Below are 13929 nucleotides of genomic sequence, written 5' to 3' on the forward strand. Positions count from 1 at the left end.
CAAACTCCAGAGGGTTGCAAAGAGTCGGACTTGACTTAGTGACTGAGTAACAACAACAGTGAAAGTGTTAGTCGTGTCCAACTCTTTGTGACCCCGTGGACTGTAGCCCACCAGGCTTCTCTGTCCCTGGAATTCTCCAGGCAAGAATACTGGAGTTGGTTGCCATTACCTTCTCCAGGGGATCTTCCCGACCCAGGGATTGAGCCCATGTCTGCTGGGTCTCCTGCTTTGCAGGTAGATTCTTTACAGTCTGAAACACCAGGGAAGCCCAACAACAACAACTCCATCTCAAAAGTAAATAGTTCTTGCCTTAATTTCTTTTACATATTTTTTATTTAAATAAGAAACAAGAGTGGAGAACTAAACAGGCAATTGTTCAATAAATGTGAAATCCTAACTTCACACGAACATTTTTCAAGAGCCAGAAGTATGCTTTCCCTTTTGGACTCCACCTCAAAATGAAGAAGCATGGACTGATGGTCTGCATCTGTGTCCCACCAAAAATTGGATTCTCTCAGCACCGTTCCTTTCCAATTCCTCAGCATCTTCCAAAATCATTCAACTCTAGCTCTGGCCCACTCCTTCAGTTTCCCATAAGAAGAAAATATTTTTGCCTGATACAAATCTGTTTTTAAAACATTTAACTTGACAACATAGCAAAACTATCTATCACTCATGAGACCACTGTATATTACATACATATTTGTGTATATTCATGTGTAAATAATATGTATTTGGGGTTTTCATGTATATTTATACATATATACTTTTTTTCAATCTAGGAGAAATAAGAACTCCATTTATCACAGCTTCTGATGTAGAAATCATAAAAGATATTCCCAGAACTGAAAAACAAATGCTTTAAACTTTTAACAGAAAAGCTTCTCCCTATCAATTTCACACATTTAGCAAGAAAATAAGAATATAATTAGGCAGCAAATCTTCCACGAAGCTCAAATCCTAATTTCAAATGAGACACTCCCAGCTCCATAAAATGTTTTCTCCCAGTCCCGTAAAATGCTTTCTCGGTAGTGTTTCGTTCATGCTCAGTAACTAAGTCGTGTCCAACTCTTGGTGACCCTGTGGACTGTAGCCTACCAGTCCAAGGAATTCCCCAGGCAAGAATACTAGAGTGGGATGCCATTTCCTTCTCCAGGGGATCTTCCCGACCCAGGGATTGGACCTGAGTCTCCTGCTTGGCAGGCAGGTTCTTTACCACTGAGCCACACTGGAGCTATTCTCAAAATAAAAGAGAATGATCTGATAGGCCAAAATATTTTAATTCAATCAGATATATCCTAATCCATTTCCATGACTTCTCACTAAAATTCAAAATAGAATTAATCCTAAAATTGAAAGCCACAGAAAGATTGAAAGGTGAGGACTCAGAAAAATGTTTAGTAAGGAGAGAAAAAGATAAGAAATGTTAGCTAGATGATTTAACTTAATCATTTATTCAAATAAATATGAATCGAGTGACCACTATGCTTAAGGTAACACAACAGGCTCAATGGGGAATATAAAAATCAATCAAGACTTAGACCTTCCTGAAAAGAGGTTTATTTCCATAGGGATGATAATTCAAATGCAGAATTAGCCTTAATCAATAATCTGGATTTGAATATTCAGCCCAACATTTACTACATGGAGACCTTAAGTATTTTATTCAATTTTTCTATATTCTATATCTTCATCTCTTTAAAGAGAATATTAGTAGTTTCTGCTTCATAGAGTGAGTTTGTGTATTGTGCTGATCTTGAGGCTTGGTGTGGTGCCCGGCATATTGTCTGTGCTCAGTGGAGTAATATAATATCCATAGTGCACCACACAAGATCAGAGAGGGTGGGACAATGAGAGAATCTTGCCCGGTCAGTAGGAGTCATTATCACCTGCCAAAAGAGAAAGAAGTGATAAAACGGAAGTTCCAGGAAAGGTAGAAGTAGTGACTATGTATGGGTGACGGTTGACATAAGCAAGAAAAATGTGAAAGGTCTCTATAGACAGTTCTTACATTGTTCAGCAAGGTGACCTCTGTTTCTTTACCTCCTCTCCTTCCTTAAATGATTATCCTCCTCACTCCAACTAAGTCACCCTTGTCCTCTGACCTTTTCTGAAATCTTGATTTTAGGAACCCTCCTCATGAACCAACTCTGACTACCCTTCTGCACACAGCAGTGCCCAACAATTTACCCAGATGAGACTTTCTGAATGTCTGGCCCTTCTTTCCTTTTATTTTTACTCATTTTAGATGGACAAAAAAGTTCTGATTCAATCCCACCCTCCTGATTTAAGATTAATGTCTGCCTCTTCCATGAAGAAGTGCCCTTCACCATTGGTAAAAAGTCCCAAGAAGTAAAATCTAGGCAGCAATGAGCCCTGCTAGGGTCAAGAGTGGAGAAGGCAATGGCACCCCACTCCAGTACTCTTGCCTGGAAAATCCCATGGGCGGAGGAGCCTGGTGGGCTGCGGTCCATGGGGTTGCTGTGAGTCAGGCACGACTGAGCGACTTCACTCTCACTTTTCACTTTCCTACATTGGGAAAGGAAATGGCAACCCACTCCAGTGTTCTTGCCTGGAGAATCCCGGGGATGGGGGAGCCTGGCAGGCTGCCGTCTTTGGGGTCGCACAGAGTCGGACACGACTGAAGCGACTTAGCAGCAGCAGCAGCAGGGTCAAGAGAAGGAGAAAAAAAGATAGGTGTAAATAGCCGCTTTCTTGAGTTTTCCAGGAACCAAGGTTTTCATACCAATTTTAATAAAAGGAAATATTGTTTCTTCCTTTCCATCACTTATAACTCTAGTATTTTGCATTGGTTAATACCTCTAATTCTAATTACTGGCAGAAATGTCTCAATTATTTCCCGCTTAACCAAAATGCTGGCTTTGGGGATAAAATATTTAACTAGATAAATAGAGGAAATGTTTTCAGTTTAAGGAAATATTCAGTGGGGCCATGTCTTAAACATAACTGTTGAATTCTGTCGTATGTCCATTTGAATTTATGAAAGCGATCATATAACTTTCCTTCTTGGATCTATTAGTCATATTATCAGGTTTCCTTATTTTAAACCATCATTGTTTCCCTGCAATAAACATTTAATCATTGTTATTCTCTAAATAGGGGCTTCTTGGGTGTTGAAGTGGTAAAGAATGAGCCTGCCAATGCAGGCCTCACAGGAGACGTGGGTTCAACGTGGGGTCAGGAAGATCCCCTGGAGGAGGAAATGGCAACCCACTCTAGTGTTCCTACCTGAAAAATCCCATGGACAAAGGAACTTGGTGGGCTAATGTCCATTGGGTTGCGAAGAGCTGGACACAACTGAGCTAATTTTAATTTAAAACCTGGTAGCTCAGATGGTAAAGAATCCACCTGCAATGCAGGAGACCTGAGTTCAATCGCTGGGTTGGGAAGATCCCTTGGAGAAGGGAAAAGCTACCCACCCCAGTATTCTGGCCTGGAGAATTCCCTGGACAGAGGAGCCTGGTGGGCTACAATCTATGGGGTCACAAAGAGTCAGACACTACTTCGTGACTTTCACTTTCATCTAATTTTAGAGCTTTGGTGGTGGCTCAGTGGTAAAGAATCTGCCTGCAAGGCAGGAGAGGCTGGTTCGATCCCTGGGTCAGGAAGATCCCCTGGAGGACGGCATGGAGACCCACTCCATTATTCTTGCCTGGAGAATCCCCATGGACAGAGGAGCCTGGCGGGCTATGGTCCATGGGGCCACAAAGAGTTGGAAATGACTGCAGCAATTAAGCACAGTACAGCTAGTTTTAATTTAAAACTTTAACATCAATATTCACAAATAACTTTTGACTATTACATAATTTGTCAGGTTTTTCTATCAATATTATGCTTACTCTAAAACTTTGAATTTTTTCTTCTTTTTGAATGCCTAAATCAATTTGAAAAGATCTGTGGGTTAAAGGTTTCACACACTTTCCCCATGAAACTACCTAATACTAGTGATTATTGAAGAGACATACCTTTTGACATCTTTCTGCATGTCTTACTTGGAAATTTATATCTTAGGTTTTCTATCTCTTCTGAAATCTGTTTTAGTTAATTAATTTTTCCTTAAAAAGTATCCAGTTGAGCTTTTTGTTGATTTAGTTATATTATATTACAATTTTTCTAATTCATTTATTTCTGCATATATATTTATTTATTCCTTCCTGCTACTTACTTTCTGTTTGTTTTTCCCTAACTTTGAGACAGGAGCAAAGTCAATTGAATTGCATTCTTTTAATTTTATTGATTAAAAAAATTAATCCTGTAAATTTTACCCATTACTATTTCAATTGAATCTCATATATTCTTATGTATTTCATTCATTTTTATATCTAAAAACATTCCAGTCATGCTTATTATGTCCCAGGCATCCTTCGTAGAACTTACAAATACTGATTCATAGAATCGTATCAGGTACTATTACTATCTCATTTCACAAGTGAGGAAACTGATTCAGCATGAAGTTAAATAATTTAGGAAGGTCAGTCAAACAAACTGGGAAGAGGGAAGCCGGGATTCAAAATCAGGCAGTCTGGTTCCAGAGTTTATATAGTTGCTATGAGCTGTGCTTAGTTGCCCAGCCATGTGACTCTGCAACCCCATGGACTGTAGCCCACCAGGCTCCTCTGTCCATGGGGATTCTGCAGGCGAGAATACTGGAGTGGGTTGCCATGCCCTCCTCCAGGGAATCTTCCCAACCTAGAGACTGAACCCATGTGTCCCACGTTGCAGGCAGATTCTTTACTGGCTGGGCTACCAGGGAAGCCCCAATCTTTAGCAGCTGAGCTACCAGGGAAGCCCGTTTATACAGCTAACAAATATTTATCCTGTGTCCTTGTCTCCAGGGAATTTAACTATTGTGGTTTATATCCCTCTAACCTACAGGTCTTTTAGTTGAGAATTTTTTACTTTCCAGGAAAGACTTCTGTATTTCCTGATTTTTACAGTTAATTTCTAGTTTTATTGCGTGATAGAGTTTGACCTTCTTTCTTACTTAAGAATTTATTAATGTTTTCTATTCACCTAAATGTATTTATTGTCAATTTTTGTGATTGATCCTTTTGCATTGACAAAAGGGAGTCCTCTATTACTAGATACATAAATTCTACCTTATGGTTAATGCTGTTGAAGTTTTCTACATCCTTGAAGTGAAGTCGCTCAGTTGTGTCCGACTCTTTGCCACCCCATGGACTGTAGCCCGCCAGGCTGCTCTGTTTATGGGATTTTCCAGGCAAGAATATTGGAGTGGGTTGTCATTTCCTTCTCCAGGGGATCTTCCCGACCCAGGGATGGAACCTGCATCACAGGCAGATGCTTTACCCTCTAAGCCACCTAAGTCTGTCCATTTTTTTCCTCTCTTGCACAACATAAGGTGAAATGGGGTTCCAGGCCCTCTCTAGGTGCAATACTGTCCCCAGTTCTCTTTAGAGAATTGCTGGGTTTACTGACCCAGCAGCTCCCCAAACTTTGTCCTTTTTTGGTGGGGGTGGGGGGTTATGGAGGTTTTATTACATATGCATGATTGATTAAATGATTGGCCATTGGTGATTGGCTCAATTTCCAGCCCCTCCTCCTCCCTGAAAGTCTAGGGTGGGGCTGAAAATTCCAATCCTCTAATTGTAGGGTTGGTCCCCCTAGCAACCAGCTAGGGGAAACATGCTTAAGTGACTTAAGGGCAGTTTAATAGCTACCACAGTAAGGTAACAAAATCATAAAACGTAACTTTATTTACTTCGGAAATTCCAAGGGTTTTAGGAGCTATCAATCAGAAACTGAGATGAGGACCAAACATATATTTCATATTATAAATCAAAATATCACATTAAGTAATTTAAATTCTATTTTTAATGTTTCTTCCAACTTGTTTGATTTTCTATAATTTAAACTTTATCAAAGTTGCCTGGGCATTCATGACTGTTATACATTTATGGTGAGATGTAGCCTTTAGAGCCCTTTCATATACCTTTGAGATTCAATTCTATTTTCTCTGACACTAAGATTCATGACTTCTGCTTTCTGTTTGTATTTTTCTTGGTATAATTTTGTTCATTCGTTTACTTTTAACTTTTCTGGATTACTCTGCTTTAGATTGTTGAAAGATAAACTGAGGCATATTAAAAAATTGAAGAGTTTACTTATGCAAAATACAATTCAAACTTGGCAGCATTCAGTCTAGCAGAAAGCACCAAGAAGCTGTACAAAATAAAAAATGTGGGCAGAAGGGAGTGTAAATAGGGAAGTTATACTAGGCAAAAGAGGGGATTGAGTTACTGAAAGAGTTATTGAAAGGTCACTTTCCTTTAGGAGATAATGCTGAATTTAAAAATATATTTTAAGGATTGTACCTTTGTTTTGTGGATATACATCGGGATAACAGCTTTAACAAATATCAATATAGTTACAAAGGGCTTCCCTGGTGGTTCAGACAGTAAAGAATCTGTCTGTAATGCAGGAGACCTGGGTTCAATTCCTGGGTCAGGAAGATCCGTTGGAGAAAGGAACAGCAACTCACTTCAATATCCTTGCCTGGAGAATTCCATGGACAGAGGAGCCTGGTGGGCTACAGTCCATGAGGTCACAAAGAGATGGACAGGACTGAGAAACTAAGCAGACAGACACAGAGTTAAAAAAAAATCCCCGAGAGTCACATTTGGCAAATTCTTCAGTAGTCATGGGCTCACAGATTGAAGACCATCCATTAGTGGAGAACTCGTCCCAGGACTCAAGAGATGCAAGTGCCTCCAGCTTTAGCCCCAGGGGATCACAGTCAAGGGTGCTGGAGACTCTGGTCTCTGCAGCTGGTGCCAGACTCCTAGAGGCATAAGAGTGGTCCAACCTTACCACCTCACCCAGGTTTATGGGGGCCCTGCAGGTCCTAGCAGCGTCTCTGGGGAACGCGGTCAGAGTCTCACTGACGTTGGGAGGAATCAAGGGGGCGCCATAAAGGTCACCGGCCGCAATACCCTCCAGCGATTGCAGGCACGGGCCGGGGTGCATTGGATTTCCAGGATCCAAAGGGGGACCCAAGGGTTGAAGATCAGGAGCACAGCAGCATCCGGAAGCTTTAGCAGGATGCTGGAGCCAAGGGCTCAGCAGGGCAGGGCTGTCCATCGAAGGGGCGTCAGCAAACGGGAACTGAGCTTCGAGCTCCAGAGATGCGTGCGCCGTGTCTGATGAGAGGCTCCTCCTAACCCGGGCCCAGACAGTCGCTTCCCTGGGTCCCTCTTCCCGAGGACACTGATGAGACCCACACCTGGGTCAGAGTACTGAGATCCCACAGGCTGTGTGGCTCAGCCAAAAAACAAAAAGGAAATATATGAGGTAATTGTGTTAACTAGATGCCGGGGGTAATCCTTTCACAATGTATATCAAATCACCACAATCAAATCTTGATATTTTACAATTTTATATGTCAATTATAGAGTAATAAAGCTGAAAATTAAAAGTAATGAATTAGGGCAAATCATAAGACAATAAAAGAGAAATATCTAACTGAACTAAAAGGAAATTAAGCAAGTCTGAAAATAAATGAGTTAAACCCTCAATTCAAGAAATTGGATGGTTTAACCTGAAAGAAATGAGGGAAAAGAAAACAAAGATATAAGCTGAAACATTTGCAAAAGAAAACATAAACCCAATAGAAATAGATGACTGAAACCAAAAAGCAATTCATAGACCATTAAAAGTGTAAAACCATGAAGGTGAAGAATAAACAGAAAAGTACAAGCAAATCGCAAATCGTATTATGGTAAACTAGGGGATGCAGCAAAAATCTACCATGAACAGAAAGAGTGCCTATGTCAACAAAAGCAGGCAAAACAGTACAGAACACAAATTTATACATTCCTAACTAGCATTATCCTTAATGGGTACACATTTGAAACATTCTAATTAAAATCTAATCAGTAATTTGCTTTGTTAGACAAATTACTAGAAATAAAAATTCAACCAAGTTTCTAGATACTGATTAGCATTCAAAATCTATAGATCATATACTCCAGTTAATAATCAATTATAAAGTGAAACAGTAAAAAGATTTCAATCCCTTTAATAATAGAAATGCATAATTCCAATGAAGAAATCTAAAAATTACATGCATTTAATACTTGTACTTTAAATGCATAAATAGATGCGAATTTTATCAGGGAAAAAGTTGCTTTCTGATATAAAATGTCATCTTTTCCATCTTTATTCTTCAAAGGAAAAAAAGATAGTCAAAAAGTTCTTGCTTTCGTCTAGTCTAAAATCTTAATTCCAAATGATGTTACACTACAACGCAGAAAATGTTTTCCTTGAAGGATTCGACCTTTAAATGAAACATGCTGAATTCTATATGCCTCACTCCAATTTCAATTCAATCAGCACCACCCTAATTCTAATACCCTTATAGCCAATCTCTAATTTGATCACACATGTTTTTCAGAAAGTGTTAGTCAATTCAGTTGTGTCTGACTCTTTGCAAAACCATAGACAGTAGCCTTCCAGGCTCCTCTGTCCAAGGAATTCTCCAGGCAAGGATACTGGAGTGGGTTGCCATTCCCTTCTCCAGGGGATCTTCCTGACACAGGGATCGAACCCAGGTCTCCTTCAGTGCAGGCGGGTTCTTTACCCTCTGAACCAGGGAAGCCACATGCTTTTCAAGTCTCTTCCAATTGACTCACCCCTTGCCCAGTTCTTGAAACCCTCTTATTCCCATTGGATCAACAAATCAGGTGTTTTTTTTTTTTCCTGAAAATCTTTGCAATTTACTAGGAAAATATTAAGAAGAAAATTAACTCCACAAGTTGGAAAATTGTTTAAAAATAAAACTCAAGGAAACAATATCCCAGTGTATAATTTTCTCTTTCCGTCTATGTGCGTGTATGTGCATAACTAAAGTTGCTTTTTAAAACTTGTGGTAAGAAAATAACTCCTTCCCTCAGAAGCACAAATAACACAAGTAAAGGGACCTACCTTCTATCAACAAAATCCTGATTCCAACTGCAGCTATACAAGGACCCAGAGAGACTCTTCTCCTGGCAACTGGACTCCAAATGCAGGCCCATGTCCTGATGGCTCTAGCTTTATACCTGGGAAACAGTATAATTTCATCAGCAGCAATCAACAGTAATTATGTGATTAGGGCTCTGATTGGTCAACACTTTTTTCTGTCCCTTTTTGATTTTTAAACCAATCTTGCCAGGAACAAAGAAACTTGGTTAAAAGTCAAACCAAGCAAATATCCTAAGAAATAGCAAAAAAGAAATTAGCAATTTGTTTAGCAGCAATTGAAGAGTACCTTATAGTTAGTCTTACCTGATGACTCAACACAAGCTGGAATCCAGATTGCTGGGAGATGTATCAACAACCTCAGATATGTAGATAATACTACTCTAATGCAAGAAAGCAAAGAGGAATAAAAGGGCCCCTTGATAAGGATGAAAAGGGAAAGGGAAAAAGCTGACTTGAAACTCAACATTCTAAAAACTAAGATCTTGGCATCCTGTCCCATCACTTCATGGCAAATAGATGAGGGAAAAATGGAAGCAGTGACAGATTTAATTTTCTTGGGCTTCAAAATCACTGCAGATGGTGACTGCAGCCATGAAATTAAAAGATACTTGCTCCTTGGAAGAAAAGCTTTGACAAATCTAGAAGAAAAAAGTGAAAGTGTTAGTCACTCAGTCTTGTCCATCTCTTTGTGACCCCATAGACTGTAGCCTGTCAGGCTCCTCTGTCTGTGGAATTCTCCAGGCAAGAATACTGGAGTGGGTAGCCATTCCCTTCTTCAGGGGATCTTCCTTACCCAGGAATCAAACCTGGGTCTTCCATATTGCAGGCAGATTCTTTACTGTCTGAGCTACCAGGGAAGCACCAGGGTAGGGGCTAGACAGTGTACTAAATAGCAGAGATATTACTTTGTGAACAAAGGTCCATATAGTCAAAGCTATGACTTTTCCAGTAGTCATGTACAGATGTGAGAGTTGGGCCATAAACAAGGCTGAGCACCAAAGAATTGATGCTTTCAAATTGTGGTGCTGGAGAAGACTCCTGAGAGTCCCTTTGGACAGCAAAGAGATCAAACCAGTCAATCCTAAAGGACGTCAACCCAGATGCCCAGATTGCTGGTAAAGCATCATTTCTGCTGTGTCCACCTGGCTGTCCCAGGAAGAGGTTACCATTTGCAGCAGTAGACTGAGTAAAGATTGCCTTCACCAACAGATGGGACCATGAGAGCCTGAAACCACAGAGAGCCTGAATAGAACCACAGAGAGCCTGAATAGAACAGAGCAGAAGAAAGGCAAGTTTGCTCTCTCTGCTGAGCAGACACATCCATTTACCTGCTGTGGGGCACTTGACATGGGCACTCCTGGTCCCCAAGCTTTTGAACCCAGACCCAGGTCATATTCCTGGTACGGCCTGTTGCAGATGATCCATCTGACAGATCAGCGGATGTCTCGTACTGGGTAAACACATTCCTCTAATAAGAGCTGTATGCATCTCATATCAGTTTTACTAATCTGAAGAACCCTGACAAAACGACGTAAAAAAATTAAAAGAAATTACATTCTAGAAGTTTTTCATCATACATGAAACTGACAGTGAATTAGTATCCTAAATATCACATATGTCTTACATAGCAACAACAAAATATAGTCAAACCAAGAAAAAATTGGGCAGAGCCATGGTCGTTCACAACAGAGGAAATCCAGATGGCCAATCAACACAAGGTGTGCAGTATCTCTAGTAGTCAGGGGAAAGCAATGAAATGCTATCCGTTGCCCATTTAGATTAGGTCTGACAGTGTAGAATGTGGGTCAAGAGATGGAGAAACCAGAACCCTCCTGTACTGCCAACAGTGATGGAAACTGGAGGGTAATCTGGCTTTTCCTAGAAAGTTCAAGATGAGCATGAATACAAACCAGTAATCCTAGGTACAAAGCTGTTGTGTAAAAAGCATTGTCTGAATTCACAAAGCTTTAGAAATTATCATCCTGTCTATCAGCAGCACCGTGAATAAAATTTAAAAAATTAAACCAATCTAGTTGACTCTATTGAACTGACTAGGATCTATATATAATAATTTAGGCCTTGTAACTGTAATATTGACTTTTAAAAATATTTGTTTAGTATTTTTGGCTGCACGGGGTCTTCATTGCCGCATGGGCTTTCTCTAGTTGCTAATCTTCACTGCCCCGTGCAGGCTTCTCAATGGGCAGGTTTCAGCAGTTGGGGCGCATGGGCTTAGTTGCCCGGTGGCATGTGGGATCTTCCCAGACCAGGGACTGATCCCGTGTTCCCTGCATTACAAGGCAGATTCTTAACCCCTGAACAACCGGAGAAGTCCCTGCAACACTGACAGTTTAAAGAGGTGATGGTGAGGATACATTGACAAAACCATGTGAAACATACTGCTTTTGATGTCCTAGACATCTGTTAAACATCTGATAAATATACACTGAATTCGTGGTTATTTCTCAGAAGTGGCTGCTGCTGCTGCTGCTGCTGAGTCACTTCAGCCGTGTCTGACTCTGTGCGACCCCCATAGACAGCAGCCCACCAGGCTTCCCCGTCCCTGGGATTCTCCAGGCAAGAACATTGGAGTGGGTTGCCATTTCCTTCTCCAATGCATGAAAGTGAAAAGTGAAAGGGAAGTCGCTCAGCTGTGTCCGACTCTTCACGACCCCATGGACCGCAGCCCACCAGGCTCCTCTGTCCATGGGATTTTCCAGGCAAGAGTACTAGAGTGGGGTCATTGCCTTCTGCAGGAATGGAAAGGAGCCTAAAAGATCATGGCAATAAGAACAAAGGTGGCTCTATTCTTGCTTGTATATAATTTCATTTTCAGTGGTCTTGTTTTTCCAAGATTAAGTTTAGCAAAAACCTCTTGGACATGGAGAAACAGCTGGCTATGGGCATCTTGTCCTGAGAAGAGCAGTCCAGATTGAGAGTGTCCAAATTGAATGTGTCCATCCACATGAAGTAAAACAGAATTTTGAATAGAATCACTTGATGAGTCCCATTCATTACCACTCCCAGCTCCTGATCCTTTCAAGATTAATTTTTTTAATTTAAATGTAATGGTTGATGTGCAATGTTGTGTTAGACTCACATGTACAGCAAAGTGAATGTTATACATGTTTTTTTCAGATTATTTGTCTTCATGTTATTTCAAGATATTGAATATTGTTCCCTGTGTGTGAGTGCTCAGTTGCTTCAGTCGTGCCCAACTTTTTGTGACCCTATGGACTGTAGCCTGTCAGGCTCCTCTGTCCATGGGATTCTCCAGGCAAGAATACTGGAGGGGGTTGCCATGCCTTTCTCCAAGGCATCTTCCCAATCCAGGGGTCGAACGCACAGCTCTGAGTGTCCTGCATTGCAGGCGGATTCTGCAGTACAGTTCCAGGTACTATGCAGCAAATCCTTGTTGCTTATCTATTTTATGTACAGTTGTGTGTATCTTTGACCCCGTACCCCTAATCCATCCCTCTCCTGCTTCTTTTCCACTTTACTAGCGACAAGTTTGTTTTCTGTTTTGTATATAGATTCACTTGTATTGTTTTTATATTACACATGTGATATATTTGTCTTTCTCTGTGTGTTCACTTAATATGATATTCTCGAGGTCCATCCATGTTATTGCAAGTGACAATACTTCATTCTTTTGTGGCTGAGTAATATCCCATTGTGTGTATATATGTGTCTATACACACACTACTTCTTTAACCTTTCATCTGTTGATGGGAACTGGATTGTTTCCCTGTCTTCTGTGCTTAGTCGCTCAGTTGTGTCAGACTCTTTGCAACCCCACGACTGCAGCCTGAAAGGTTCCTCTGTCCATGGAAATTTTCCAGGCCTGAATACTGGAGTGGGTTGCCATGCCCTCCTCCAGGGGATCTTCCCAACCTAGGGATCGAACCCAGGTCTCCCGCATTGCAGGCAGATTCTTTACCAGCTGAGCCATGAGGGAAGCCCTATCTTGGCTATTGTAAATAGTGCTACTATAAACACTGGGGGGCATGCATCTTTTCCAATTAGTTTTTCTCTTTTCTGGATGTATGTTTAAGAGTGTGATTGCTGGATCATATGGTAGTTCTAGTCTTGTTTTTTTAAGGAACTTCCATACTGTTCTCCATAGTGGCTGAAGCACTTTACATTCCCACCAAATGTGTAAGAGGGTTACACTCTCTCCAGCTTTTATTATTTGTAGATATTTTGATGATGGCCATTCTGACAGGCGTGAAGTGATCTCATTGTAGTTTTGATTTGCATTTCTCTAATAAACAGAAATGTCGAGCATCTTTTCTTTTGCCTATTGGCCATTTGTATGTCTTCTTTGGAGAAATGCCTACTTAGGTCAGGAAGACTAATTTAGGAACCAGTATATTGGTAAAGCTAAACTGTATTTTTTATATTTCTTGTCTTCATTGGGCAAGGAAAATTGTCTTTTAAGTATGAGAGTGAAAAACATAAGGAGTACAACGGGAGCAATATTTTCTGAAAATCGCTTTTGTTTCTTTTCCTTCAAAACTCCCAATTTTGTTAGCTTAGGTTTTCCAGGATATGCATCTACAGGGGAAGAGATCATAATATTCCTGAAATATAGCAAGAGAATTTCAGCTTCTAAAGTTTAAAATAGCAATATGAACCAGGCTCATAGAGACTTTTCAGAATCCCTTATTACTCTGCAGTACTGTATCCAAAACTTTCCTACATTAAAGGACCAAAATCCCTCAATACTGCAGTTACTTATCACATCAAAGTTTACTCCCTGCTCATAAAGATCTACTCTGGTCCTGCTGCTTTCTAGGGCTGCTGTCTTCCAAGTAATCCCAGTCTGCATCCATCCTGTGGTTCCACCATCTCAAAACAAGCCTTAATCATCTTGTCAGCCAAGCATCTTACTACCATCCTTCACTGTGCCCGGGTCCATGAATT

At 40.6% G+C, this 13929-nt stretch overlaps 1 long non-coding RNA gene across 1 annotated transcript; it reads right to left on the bottom strand.

The window, feature by feature from the left end:
• Window positions 1–1544: 1544 nt before the first annotated feature.
• Window positions 1545–6848, bottom strand: LOC132342305 (uncharacterized). The gene is made up of 2 exons (XR_009490625.1): window positions 6524–6848; window positions 1545–1889 (listed from the first exon to the last, which is right to left on the bottom strand). It is a non-coding gene; the product is annotated as an uncharacterized lncRNA (long non-coding RNA).
• Between the last annotated feature and the right edge of the window lie 7081 nt (window positions 6849–13929).

The sequence above is a fragment of the Bos taurus genome, chromosome 15 (genome assembly GCF_002263795.3).
Source record: "Bos taurus isolate L1 Dominette 01449 registration number 42190680 breed Hereford chromosome 15, ARS-UCD2.0, whole genome shotgun sequence".
Taxonomy (NCBI): Eukaryota; Metazoa; Chordata; class Mammalia; order Artiodactyla; family Bovidae; genus Bos; species Bos taurus.